At 41.4% G+C, this 14226-nt stretch overlaps 1 protein-coding gene across 3 annotated transcripts in view; it reads right to left on the reverse strand.

The window, feature by feature from the left end:
• SYTL2 (synaptotagmin like 2) overlaps positions 1–14226 on the reverse strand; it is a 121728-nt gene that overhangs the window by 72487 nt on the left and 35015 nt on the right. The gene's annotated exons all lie outside the window — the stretch shown is intronic.

Here is a 14226-nt window from a genome sequence, read left to right on the forward strand (position 1 = left end):
AAAAAAAAAAAAAAAAAAAAAAAAAAAAAAAAATAACATATCACGAAGGACTTTAAGCCACATAGAAAAGAGTTCTGATATTGCAGGGAGCTGCTGCAAAAGCCACCATATCCATGGGCTTTTATTAACTACACAGCTTGTGAAGCACCAAGAGGCTTGCCTAAGTTCAAAATACCAGAGAGAAACCTTTCTCCTTGGAATAGCAGCATCCACCCCAGTCCCAGATCTCATTCTGGAAGAGGGTAATTTGTATGCACCAAAAGTTCTGATAATGTATGCAGTCCCCTCCCTCAGAGAGTTTAGATTCTGGAAAGGAGGGCACATACCGAACAAGCCCAAGAAGTCCCACAGAGCAGAAGGGCAGTGGGCTATAAAACTTTTAAGCAGAGGATTTAATGTACTCTTGGGGAGCCAGGCTTCTTTGAAGAGAAGTACGATCTCTGTCAACAGCACACTCTATAGTAACATCTAAATTGGGAGTGCCATCACTTTCATTATATTCATGATTGCCTCAACAGCCAGCAGTATTCAAATCTGGCTGATCAGCAGCAGATTCCCAGACATTGCTCAAGGCTTACTGAACCAAACTCTTTAGAGCTGATGTTCAGGAATCTGCATTTTCTAAAATGTTCCCACATGATGTGGATGCTTGGCCAACTTTGGGAATCACAATTATAAAGGATTCCCAATACGTCAGAAATGGCTGATGACTGGATGGAGCACAGCAATTAGTCAAAGTTAAACATGCACATTTGTATATCAATTGTTTTCAGCTGTTACAAGAGAAAACACATGAAATAAATTAACAGTCAAATCATAGAGTCATAACCAATTCTTTGTGTGGATGAGGAATCTGTGATGAAAAAGGTCGTAGAGCAATTGCTTAAGGTCACACAACTGCCTAACGCTGGAGCTAGGACATGCAGAGATCTCCTTTACCCTCTAGGACATATACAATTTCAACATAAATAAGGATTTGCAAACTGGCTAGTAAATGGTTTGGGCTGCATTTCACAGCACCCCTGAAAGCCAAACACTGATAACAGCCCAAATTACAGATGAATACCAGATTTAATTATTTTCTAGGTTTCAAATTCAAAGGAAAGGAGTGGAAGAACTAGCTGATTTATTAACTAGGCTGGAATTAAACTCAGGATCATAAAGTTAACTGAACTGTAGCTATCACCAGCTCAGACTTTAAAAGGACCACAGAAAGGCTCAAAGTGAGAAAGCCTCACTTTTGGTACAATCATGTACATTCCTAACCAGACTGGGAATGAAGGACTCTCCCCAAATGTACTAACTCGGGGATTACAAAAACTGGCTGTACATTAGCATCATCTGAAAAGATTTTTCTAAAAACACCAATGCCCAGGTCTCTTCATCCTCCCTCTCCCCACAACAATTCTTATTTAAACGGCCTGGGGTGAGACTCCCACCTAGGATATTTTTCAGAATGGTGCCTAGATGATTGTAATAGGCAGCCAGAGTTAAAACAATTTAACCAGTTCTCTCCCACTTCTAGCTTCTGCTCAAATCCAGGACCTATAAGTGAAGCAAGCAAGGCACCCAGAGCACAAAACATAAAGAGGCAAGGTCACGTGAGCTCAGCACTCTGCACCTGCAGCACTCTGAGAATGAGTGTTTCCTTAAGAGTAAGACACCCAGGGCACATAATTAAAAAGACACTCACGTCAGGGAGCATCAGCACTTGCATGACCTTGTCTCCAAAGACTTTGTGCTCTAGGCACTTTACCTGCCTCACCCTAGTCCCAGACCTGCTCAATTCCATCTGGTCAGGCCAAATTGCCCCACTAAAGATGCATCAAGCCCCTACTGTGTGCAAGATCTTTCTCGATCCTCTCCATCCTCTAAAGAGACACTGATTTTGAAACTGATACAGGTAAATAATGTCTGCCATATTCATTTTCTATACCCCCAGTAGAAGTAGTGTTGTCATATAGTAGAATGCACTTGTAGCTTTGCAGTCAAAAGATAATTGGAAGTGGATGAATCTATTAGTTCTTTGGCAGTTTCCCTAATGACTCTCATTTGTTTCTTCATCTATTCAACATGGGCAGCAAAACAGATCTACCTTACAGGGTTACCATGAGGATGACATTATATTGTAAGTAAAATGGCCTGGGACACAGTAAGTGCTCCATAAACACCTAATGACAATAAATAAATCCCCAACATTTCACTAACTCAATCACCTTTCCATGTCATTATAAGGTTGGAGTATTACTGCTGCTACCTTTTCTATTTACCTCACTAGACTGTTTCCTATCCTCTAACCTCCCACACCATTTTAAGAATGAGTCAAATTCTTGGTTTCTGCAAACACACACACTCCCACCCTCCACTGCAGAGACCTTTGAGGAGAGTTTTTTAAATCTTCTAAATTTGAGATGGGGTATTGGTAGGAGAAAAGTTGGGTGAAAGGATCTCATTCTTCAAACACAAGAATTCCCTTAAATTTTTCCATCTTAGTCCGGACCCCAACTTCAGAGAATCAAAAGCCAAGAGTTTGATATCTTGGTCTCTGGTTCTGCAGTAACAGCCCTCCTCTAGCTTCCTCCAGCAGTAGGCAGAAAGGCTTTGGTATCCTGTGTCTCTAGCACATAGCAGGGTACCTGGCATACAGCAAGTGCCTCATTTATTGAGTAAATGAAGAAGAGGAAAAAAGATCAGAAAGAAAAAAAGCAAAACAATTCAATGGAATATAGAAAAGGCCAAAAAAAGGGCTGTACAAAAAAGTTTGACAAGTCATCTTCCATAAATATATTAATTCTATGATAGGCAGAATAACGGTCCTCCAAAGATGTCCACATCCTAATCCCTGGAACCTGAAGATATGCTGCATTACATGGTAAAAGAAACTTTGTAGATATCATTGTTAAGAATCTTGTGGGGAGATTATCCTAGATTATCTAATGAGGCCCAATATAATCACAAGGTCTTTATAAGAAGGAATTAGGATAGTCAGAAGGAGAGAGACGAGATATGAGGATGAAAATGTTGGAGTGATGTGTTTTGAAGATGGAGGAAGGTGCCATGAGCCAAGGAATGCAGGCAGCCTTAGCAGCTGGAAAAGGCAAGGAAACAGATCCTCCCCTAGAGCCTCCTGAAGGAACTCAGCTCTGTTGATCTCTTGATTTTAGCCTGTAAGATCCATTTCAGACTTCTGACTTCTAGAACTGTATAAGTTTGTGTTGTCTTAAGCCCCTAAGTTCATCACAGCAGTAATAGAAAATTAATACACAGTCTGAGGACACAGTGTTACTTACTCATCTCTGAGTCCATCTCTGAGTTGTGCCAGACCCCTATTGACTCCAACAAGGATGGCACCCAGTTTAAGAGGCTGAAGAAGAGACCCAAAGCCTGCAAATGAAACATGAGGTTTTATCAGGGGCTTATATGCAGGGGAGAGAGTCCAGTGGCAGCAGGCTGGACAGAATAACCACACAGGCCCATGGTGGTAGGCTGGGCAGGAGAACCACAACCACTTGCAAAAACACACAGTTTATATAGCATTTTCACTTAGCACCCTTCCCCTAACAACCTCCACCTGGCAACCATCATTTAACCCAAAAGAAAGGACCTCATTTCACAGGACAGTTGGGGACTCAGACATTCCTCATAGATAAGGAATAGATCTCCAGGTTGGCCATTCCCAGATTCATTAGCTCAGAACTCTGAACACACATTCAGGTAAATCTGCCATACAGTTATGCACAGGGTGTGCTCCATCTTTACACACTTCAGAGAGCAGGGGAGAAGCACACTGGATCTCTTTGTGATCATCAGTGTTCAATACAATTCTTAAAATGGAAACTTGGCAAGACTCACTGTCTTTGGTTAATGAATGTAAATGAACGTAAACAACTATTCATCCCAACCAACAGTAATAAAGTAATAAATTAGTATTTCTTTCACTAGCATAAGTTACATACTGTTAGTTAAATGTCACTGAGTTCTAGCTCAGACAACTGTTGTTTCAGAGCTTGGGGGGCAAAGCTCACGTTTATTCCATCCTGTTTAGACACCCCATGCTGTGGATTCTCCTCATTCTTTGGTTGTGTATGCAACAGAATTCCCTTGCTTTCAAGGCATTCCTTGAACCACTTTTATGCCATAGGAGAAACTGGCCCTTTTTCCTCAGTCTAGTTGGCAGTTTCATGAAGGAAAAAGAATGTAAGATTTAAAGTCACAAGATCTGGTTTGAAATCTAATAACTCACTCACTAGCTTGGTGACCACAGACAGCATTTGCTTGAGCCTTAGTTTGCTCATCTCTAAAATTCAGACTAACCACTGCCTACCCTCTTTGCTGAATCACTACAGGGAGCTGATGAGACCAGGTACGGAAAGACATTTTATAAAGTGCAAAACATTATACAATTATATTTACACTTTTTTTTTTTTTTTTTTTTTTTGAGACAGGATCTTGCTCTGTCACCCAGGCTAGAGTGCAGTGGCACAATCTCAGATCACTGCAAACTCCGCCTCCTGGGCTTAAGTGATCCTCCCATCTCAGCCTCCCAAGCAGCTGGGCCTACAGGCACATGACACCACACCTGGCTAATTTTTTTATTTTTTGGTAGAGACAAGGTTTCATCATGTTGCCCCGGCTGGTCTCGAACTCCTGAGCTCAAGCCACTCGCCTTGGCCTCCCAAAGTGCTGGGATTACAGGCACGTGCCCAGCTGATCCATTCTCCTAACATAGCATGATCTCTAAGCAGATACCCATAAATTTGGGTAAAAGGAAAGGTTCATAGTACAGTCTAGAAGAAATGAAGAATGCTTTTACTTCACCTGCCTTCAGATATATAGTTCCTGAGACACAATAGGAAGTAGTATTCTACTCGTAGATAACAAATAGCCACAAGCATGCTCCCATTGAAGAAGTCTTAAGGAATATCTGACTTGCTATCTATGAAGTCCTATAAGGTGATATTAATGAGTAAAAGGTGCTATTACATGGTAGTTACACCAATCAGTCAGTACCAACTCTGCCCAGGCATTACGTCTCTGAATCTGCAAAATCCAGTCATCCTTCATGATAGTTGTCATATTCCAGAAGGAAGTTCACTATGTGTACGAAGGCAGGAGAATGACCAACCATATCTAAAACTCCATTTAACATTAAATATCAAAATGGACAGCAACCAGCCCAGCCCCAGTTTTGTCCCCTTACTTATATCTCAGGCTAGCCTGAGCTCAGACACAGTACAATGCCTCACAGAAGGATAAAAGCCCTAGTGAACAAATTTCGTAAAATATTCAGCTGGCCTTTTGGAGAAAAACAGCTGGAGCTAACCTTAGGAATTCCACTAATTCCCCCTACCACACAGCCTAAAAATAGCCAAAGAGCATTTCTTGCTAGTGATGGCCTTTCCTTTAAAGGAAATAATATGCAAAAGGCATGCTGGGGTCATTAGCCCAAACCATGCATTCCCCATGATAAATCCTTGGCCAAATGTTCCTATGAGAATCTGCCTTCATAAGGTCAACACTGAAATGTCCTGGGGAAGGTTCCCGGCTCCCTACTTTCCACTGTATAAAAGACATAGGTTATCAGCCACTAATTCCCTGTATGGCCATGAGGGTTTCACTTCCCTTTCCTTGGTCTCGGTTTCCACATCTGCAAAAATAAGAGGGCTCAATTCTGACCTCTAAGGTCTTCTACCAGTGTAAGACTCCCTGGGAGGTACAGTGAATGGCTTCACTGTCTTCAGGATAAAATTCAGACCACTCAGGGTTACATTAGCCCCTCCATATCTACACCCTGACTTCCTTTCCATTTCTTCCTACACGGTACCTTGAAGTTCTTTAAACTTACCTTTCACACCTCTGTCTTTGGAACATAGAGCTCCTTATGCCCGCAAGGTCTTTTTCCAGCTTCTTAAATTCCTAGTCATCTTTCAAGACAGAGTCCAGGTGTCACCTCCTTTCGGAAGATAAGTCTAGTCCCTTCCTGATAAGTGGAGTTAGAGTCTCCTCCTCTTTGGTCTCACAGGACTCGGCATTATATAGCAACTGTCTGTTTCCTTATCAGTTTCTCCTTTATCAGCCTGAGCTCTCTTGGAAGGAGGAGACACCATATTCATCTCCTCTATATTTTCCAATACCCGACCTGTGCCTGCCACTCAATGTTTGGTGATATTGTTCCAAAGTCCATCAAAGTACCACATTCATTTTATAGTGGTATTCCAAAAGATCAGAAATGTATTTTTTCAATAAATGTTTTCTCTATTAAAAAAAGAAAGTAAACTATATCTAAGCCTTTGCCTTATTAGGAAAAAATATATAGCTATTCAGATTTGTAATGTAATCTTTGCAGAGTTGAAAATATATATTAAATTTGTCCCTGAGAAACCTCTCTTTAAACCAACCAAACCATAGTTCTTAAAAAGGCAATTCAAAGTTAGAAATGATGTCCTGCTATGTGGTTTTTTTCTTTTACCAAAAGGAAGGAAAATCTCTAGAAGGAATAAATTATACACTAAACTTTCTGAAAATTCTCAAGCCCTGGAAATTCAGATGAAAGGCAGCAAGGAAAAATGTGATATTACATAGAAAACCAAAAAGCCTTGTTCACTACTACTAACATTAAAAGTTATATGCATGTATTATAAGAAATAAAAAACTAAATTAATGCAATTAATTGGTAGGACTTGAATTTTATTAAAGAATTAGAGAAGGAAATGGCATTTAATCTTTCTCCAATACCTTTTCAAATCTTTACACACATTTTCTCTACACCATAAGGCAAACCAGCAAAGTAGTCACCATCATCTGCATTTTACCAATGAGGAAACTGAAGTTCATGGATCTTAAGGGACTTCATTAAATTCATATTGCTTCTAAGCAACAGTTGGTATTTGAACTTAGGTCTACCTATCTCCAAAGTTCTGACATAACAGGAAGAGAAGCAGAAAAGGGGGAAGAAAGGTGCAGGTACATAGTGCCCTGCAAAGGAACCCAAAGATGCAAACAGGAGCTGAGGTTTCCCTCAAACCCCGACGCACCCCAAATACCGAGCTTTGCAAGATAGAATGTTGTTAAACTTGATGTGAAATCAGATCGGTTACAAAGGAATTTTTATTCTTTACGTGATCCCAATTTAGAAGCTTATATAAATAAAATGTGGAGAGCAGGCAGAAAGTATGATGTTGTAGTATCAGCAAATCTATTTCTCCTATACCCTCATGAACAACAAAATCCTTGCATTGATCTGGGCAAGAGCTTTATAGTATTAATCAAATCTTAAACCCCTCCAAAGGCAGGCACAAATGATCACTGGTACTTCATAAGTTAGGGTCAGCCTGTGCCCTGCCGAGAGGTGCAGTTGAAGATCTGGGTTCTGGTCTTCACTCTGTTACTAAAAACCAAAACTCTTTGTTTCACTCATCTCTCTGGGTGACTCCACCTGTAAAATGAGGCATTTGGACTCTGATCTGTCAGCTGCCTTCCTTTTTTATTTTTTCTTATGGACATAAAATCAAATGACAAAATGAATGCCAACACCATCACCAAGCTAGCTTAGGGAGAAAGAGATGAATAGGCAGACTATTGGAGAAAAATGTCACCCTGCTGCCCAGTGCAAAGCCTTTTTAGAAACTAAACACTTTTCGTAAGACATCGCTACAGTGAAGGAGAGAATGATAATTAGGAAAATAGGGTATAAAACCTAACAAAAATCTTCCTTTTCTTCTTTCTGTCCCTCCCTCCCTCCTTCCTTAATGACAGTATCCTGCTTGGGATTAAGCTAGGCACAATGGGTACAACTATTAAGTCCTAAGACCTGGTTCCTGTTGTGAAGAAGATATTGGCCCACAGCAATAATACCAGCTCCCATTTGTACAATGTTGGGGGTTTACACTGTACTGCAGCACATGCACTCTTCACAACTCTTCTTAGAAGGTAGCTAAAGCAGGTAGGAATAAGTATCATCATAATCCCCCATTTATTTATTTATTTAGAGATGGAGTCCCACTCTGTCATCCAGGCTAGAGTACAGTGGTGCAATCTCGGCACATTCCAGCCTCCGCCTCCTGGGTTCGAGTGATTCTCCCACCCCAGTGTCTGGAGTAGCTGGAATTACAGGCATGTGCCACCACACCTGGCAAATTTTTGTATTTTTAGTAGGGATGGGTTTCACCACGTTGACCAGGCTGATCTTGAACTCCTGACCTCAAGTGATCCACCCGCCTCAGCCTCCCAAAGTGCTGGGATTACAGGTATAAACCACCATGTCCAGCCCACCCTTTTATTGATATGAAAACTGATGTTCAGCAAGGTTAAGCGGCGTATCCAAGGTCACACAGGTGTTAAGTGACAGCTGAGAACACATTTGTAAAGGAAGAGAAGAACTAAAAACAATAGGTGCTATGGTGCATATTTATCCCTCCAAATCTCATATTGAAATTTAATCCCAATGATGGAGGGAGCGCCCAATGGCAGGTGTTTGGGTGACGGGGGTAAATCCCTCACAAATAGATTAATACTCTCCTTCAGAAGATGAGTGAGTCCTCACTCCATTAGTTCCCTTGAGAGCTTGTTGTTTTAAAAAGAGCCAGCCACTTCTCTCACATTTTGCTTCCTCTCTCTCCAAGTGATCTCTGCACAGCTGGCTCCCCTTCTGCCTTCCTCTAGGAGTGGAAGCAGCTGAAGGCCCTCACCAGATATAGATGCCCAATCTTGAACTTCACAGCCATCAGAATCATGAGCCAAATAAACCTTTTATTATTGTTATTATTACACTTTAAGTTCTGGATTACATGTGCAGAGCATGCAGTTTTATTACATAGGTATACATGTGCCATGGTGGTTTGCTGCACCCATCAACCCATCATCTACATTAGGTATTTCTCCTAATGTTATCCCTCCCCTAGCCCCGACCTCGCAACAGGCCCTGGTGTGTGATGTTCCCCTCCCTGTGTCCATGTGTTCTCATTGTTCAACTCCCACTTATGAGTGAGAACATATAGAGTTTGGTTTTCTGTCCTTGTGATAGTTTGCTGAGAATGATGGTTTCCAGCTTCATCCATGTCCCTGCAAAGGACATGAACTCATCCTTCTTTTGTGGCTGCACAGTATTCCATGCTGTATATGTGCCACATTTTCTTAATCCAGTCTCATTGGTGGACATCTGGGCTGGTTCCAAGTCTTTGCTATTGTAATAGTGCTGCAATAAACATGCGTGTGCATGTGTCTTTATCAAGGAATGATTTATAATCCTTTGGGTATATGCCCAGTAATGGGACTGCTGGGTCGAATGGTATTTCTGGTTCTAGATCCTTGAGGAATCACCACAAACCTTTTTTAAAAAATAAATTACCCAGCCTCAGGTATTTCTTTACAGCAACACAAAATGGACTAAGACAATGGGGTGTATTTAAGTGTCAGCTGTGTGGTTAGAGGGGTAGTGAAGAGATCAGGGCAAAAACCAGGGTGAGGTAAGACTTAACCTGAGCCTTGCACAGGTGGAAAGATTTAGACAAGTCCCACGCCAACTCACTCAATTCAATGCAGAAGACAGCATAGTACAGCTTTGGAGAGGGTGGAGTACCAAAAAACAAAAGGACATCTATTTTCATACATACACAAAAGAGCCTTGCCTTTCATTGAAGAAGTGGACACTCTTTAGTCACCTCAGTAATTAGCATGTGTATGCTCTGCATATTTTTCTCAGTAGCAGAAATGGGTGGCCCCAAGCCCTACTTTTCCCTTGGCAGTAACAGTAAGTATCAGGAAGAGGTTAAGGACATGTGATCTGTACCATGAGTGAAGGTGAAAACAACTAATCTTGGCACTCTTGACCATTACCAAAAGTATCTGAGCTAATGGGCCTTTTAGTCAAGATATTCCTCTCTGCAGGTGTGACTAATCACATGACTGTACAGCAAGCCTACCTTCCCAGACTGCATTCATTGCCACTAACACACAACAATGTAATTAATGAGCATCCTGAACCTGTTTCTGAGGCACGAAGAGAGAGGAGGGGAATGGCTGGGAAAGATTTCAAGGTGAACATAGAGCATCAAAATTATAGAAGGGATTATAAAACAGGCCCAGGCTCTGTACACTAAGAGAATGGGATTTAAGCACACTCCCCCTCCCTCTGCCAAAAAAGAAAAAGAAAAAAATTACCAAAACACAGGAATTGGGACTCTGGAATCAGGTAGAGGTCCTTCACAGAGGAGGCTTCAGACACAGGAAGAGTAAAACTTAAATCAAAGGAATCCTAAGGTTTCACTTAGCAGGATTACAGGTCTTCTTTTTTTTTTTGAGACTGAGTTTTGCTCTTATTGCCCATGCTGGAGCGCAGTGGCATAATCTCAGCTCACTGCAACCTCCGACTCCTGACTCAAGTGATTCTCCTGCCTCAGGCTCCCGAGTAGCTGGGACTACAGGTGTCCACCACCATGCCGGCTAATTTTTGTATTTTTAGTGAAGATGGGGTTTCACCACATTGGCCAGGCTGGTCTCAAACACCTGACCTCAGGTGATCTGCCCAGCTCAGCCTCCCGAAGTGCTGGGATTACAGGACCACGCCCAGCCGGTCTTACTTCTTACTAGTGAGACTTTAGTCACCCTGCAGATTCCAATTTATTTTCATTAAGTAACACTTAAAACAATTTCACTAAGGGTTCTGAGATGAAATTTGCAGGTATAATTCACACAATATAGGTTATGATAAGATTAAACAATCCTCCCTCACCCTTACCCCATCCCCTCAGCCCACAAAGCAATTAGCAAGCAGTGGGGATGGGGTAGAGGCCAGGACTATTTGATAGTGTTAACCAGGAGTGGTTTTGGAGTTTGGACTTCAAGCTGAAAATGACTTTCTACCAAAGAGAATTTAAACCTTCTCTTCCATCACATCAGTACCCAGTACTAACTGCAGAGTGAATGCAGTGATCAAAGAGAAGCAGAGCTCCCAAGTTAGACAGCAGAACCAGTTCTAGCATCTTTTCAGCCATTCCGGCATCTTGAGCAACTCAACAAAAGGCAGCAAGGCCTATAGACATGCAACACTGAAGTCTTGAAGACTTATCCTTGAGCAAGTGCCTAATAATGTCTAAGTTTAGTGAAGAGGAACAGCATAGACACATGCACGCACTATCTATTTAAAATAAGGCTGGGCATGCAGAGGCTCACACCTGTAATCCCAACACTTTGGGAGGCTGAGTCGGGGGGATCACTTGAGCTCACAAGTTTGAGACCAGCCTGGGCCACGTGGCAAAACCCTATCTCTACAGAAAATACAAAAATTAGCCAGGTGTAATGGTGCATGCCAAGTAGTCCCAGCTACTTGGGAGGCTGAGGTGGGAGAATGGCTTGAGACTGGGAGGCAGAGGTTGCGGTGAGTGGAGATTGCCCCACTGCACTCCAGCCTGAGTGATAGAGCCAGACCTTATCTCAAGAAACAAATACATGAAAAAAATAAAAACAAAATATAGAATCTATATATTCTGTAGTGTACTATACTATATTATATAACATATACATCTATATACATAAACACTACTATACATTTAGTTCTCAGTCATTTGCAACCAATTTATGAAATCCTGAAAACTTCCTGCCCTATTATTACATAGAAAGTTAGGCTCGGTGGTTGCTAAGTGATTATGAAACCAGGATCCTCGTCCCCAGGTAGTAAAATCAGGCATCCTTCCTCCATAGAAGAATGTTCTAACAAGGCTATTTTGGTTCAGATGTGGTTGTTTATTGGGAGGGGGACAGCAGGATTACATGCGAAGTTATTGCTATTGCTATTATTTCTATGAAGAGCCACAAGGCTGGAACACTTACACGGGCTAACTCCCCAAATCCTCAGTCCAACACTGTAAAGAAAGTGTCATTATCATTCCTATTTCACAAAAGAGGAACTGGATTCAGAGCAGAAAATTTCATCTCCATATGTGCTCTTAATTACTATGTTGTTTACAGATATGTGTATATATGGATATATCATAGATATAAGTTACTATGTGTAAACTGACATAATGGAATTTCAAATGTTCGTTTCAAAAACTATAAACATATGGAATAGATAAAACTCATAAAGTGTTTTTTTTTTTTTTTCCTAGCAGAAGTAGGACTTAAAAAAGGTCACACTAACATGGAAAACTGAAAATATTTAGGTAAAACAATCTTATCCATACCTTCAATTTCAGAAGAAGAAAAACAGTCATTTTATACATTTTTAATCAACAAAGATCAGTCAATAAATACTTCCTAAGGACATACTGTGTGAGAAGACTTGTTAGGTACATCTCACTGCAGAGAGGGGCCATGATTGTAGAAAACTGGTGTGTATTAGAGAAAGAACACTGTCCAGGGATTAGGCAAGGTCAACTTTACTCCTAGCTCAGTCTCTCTCTTGTTATGTGATGCTGGGCAAGTCACTTAAACTTCTGAAGCTTCTATCTCCTCATCTGCAAAGTGAGGGAACTAAAAAGGATGATCTCTCACATAGACTCCTTCTGGCAATAAAATGCTGTGACTCACACTGGTGAAACAAGACATTTCAGCCACAGCAGAATTTGTCTACAATGAACTATGGCCCTATACCTCTCATTTCATTTCAAAGCCCAGAGTAAAACCATCCCAAAGTCTGTAGTCAGGCAAGCAACAGTCATTCTTTCAATAGTGCTTATGCTCATCTAAAGAGTAGGATAATTTTCCACCAAATTAAATGTCTCTCTGTGATACTGTGAAATATCTTTGTTCTCTTTTCCTGCTACATAGCTCCTAAAACCCTTGGAATCTCTGGAGTGATAAGAGTGTGTCTTTTGTATGCTAAGGTGATAACTGGTGGCTGACAGCCACTAGGTAGCTTCAGAATGGGGGCTGGTCACAGTAAAGACCAAAGCATGATTAAACTTTTCAGTCCAAAGCCCCAATCTCTGGGGAGAAGAGAGGTCCCCGCCAACACATTAAGTGATTAATCACATTGGTGATTAAGCTAATGACCAATGGCCATTGGTTTAATCAGTCATGCTTATGTAATGAAGCGGCCATAAAATCCCAAAGGGATTGGGTTTGAAGAGCTTCTTGTTAGCTGAACACATAGAAGCTCCATACCCCCTTCTCCCATACTTTGCCCTATACATTTTTTCTATCCATATCCTTTGTAATATCCTTTATAATAAACTGGTAAATATAAGTAAAGTTTTTCTCTGAGTTCTGTAACATTCTAGTGAATTAGTCAAACCCAAAAAATGGAGTAGTGAGAAACCCAATTTACAGCCAGTCAATCAATCAGAAATATAGGTGACAACCTATTACTTGCGATTGGCATCTGAATTAGGAGCAGTCTGGTGGGACTGGGTCCTCAGCCTGTGAAATCTGATGCTATCTTCAGGTAGGCAATGTCAGAATTGAATTGAATTAGAGGGTACCCAGCTGGCGTTTGCTGCAGAACTGATTGCTTACTTGGTATGTGCGGGGAAAATCCCTGCACATCTGGGGTACAGAAGTGTTCTGTGCTGTGGCGAGTAGAGAATAGGAAAAACACTGCAGTAGTCCATTCCAATGCTGCTAATGAAGACATACCTGAGACCAGGTGATTTATAAAGGAAAGAGGTTTAATTGACTCAAAGTTCAGCATGACTGGGGAGGCCTCAGGAAACTTACAATCATGACAGAAGGGGAAGCAAACATGTCCTTCTTCACATGGTAGCAGCAAGGAGAAGTGCTAAGCAAAAGGGGGAAAAGTCCCTTACAAAACCATCAGATCTTGTGAGAACTGACTCACTGTCACTAGAACAGCGGCATGGGGGTAACCACCCCCATGATTCAATTACCTCCCACCAAGTCCCTCCCACAGCACATGGTGATTATGAGAACTACTATTCAAGATGAGATTAGGGTGGGGACACAGCCAAACCATATCATTCTGCCCTGGACCCTCCCAAATCTCATGTCCTCACATTTCAAAACCAGTCATGCCCTCCCAACAGTCCCACAAATTCTTAACTCATTTCAGCATTAACTCAAAAGCTGACAGTTCAAAGTCTCATCTAAGACAAGCCAAGTCCCTTCCACTTATGAGCCTGCAAAATCAAAAGCAAGGTAATTACTTCCTGGATGCAATGTGGGTACAGGCATTGGGTAAATACACCCATTCTAAATGGGAGAAGTTGGCCAAAATGAAGGGCAACAGGTCCCATGCAAGTCCAAAATCCAGTAGGGCAGTCAGATCTTAAA

Source organism: Theropithecus gelada, chromosome 14, assembly GCF_003255815.1.
Source record: "Theropithecus gelada isolate Dixy chromosome 14, Tgel_1.0, whole genome shotgun sequence".
In the NCBI taxonomy this organism is placed as follows: domain Eukaryota; kingdom Metazoa; phylum Chordata; class Mammalia; order Primates; family Cercopithecidae; genus Theropithecus; species Theropithecus gelada.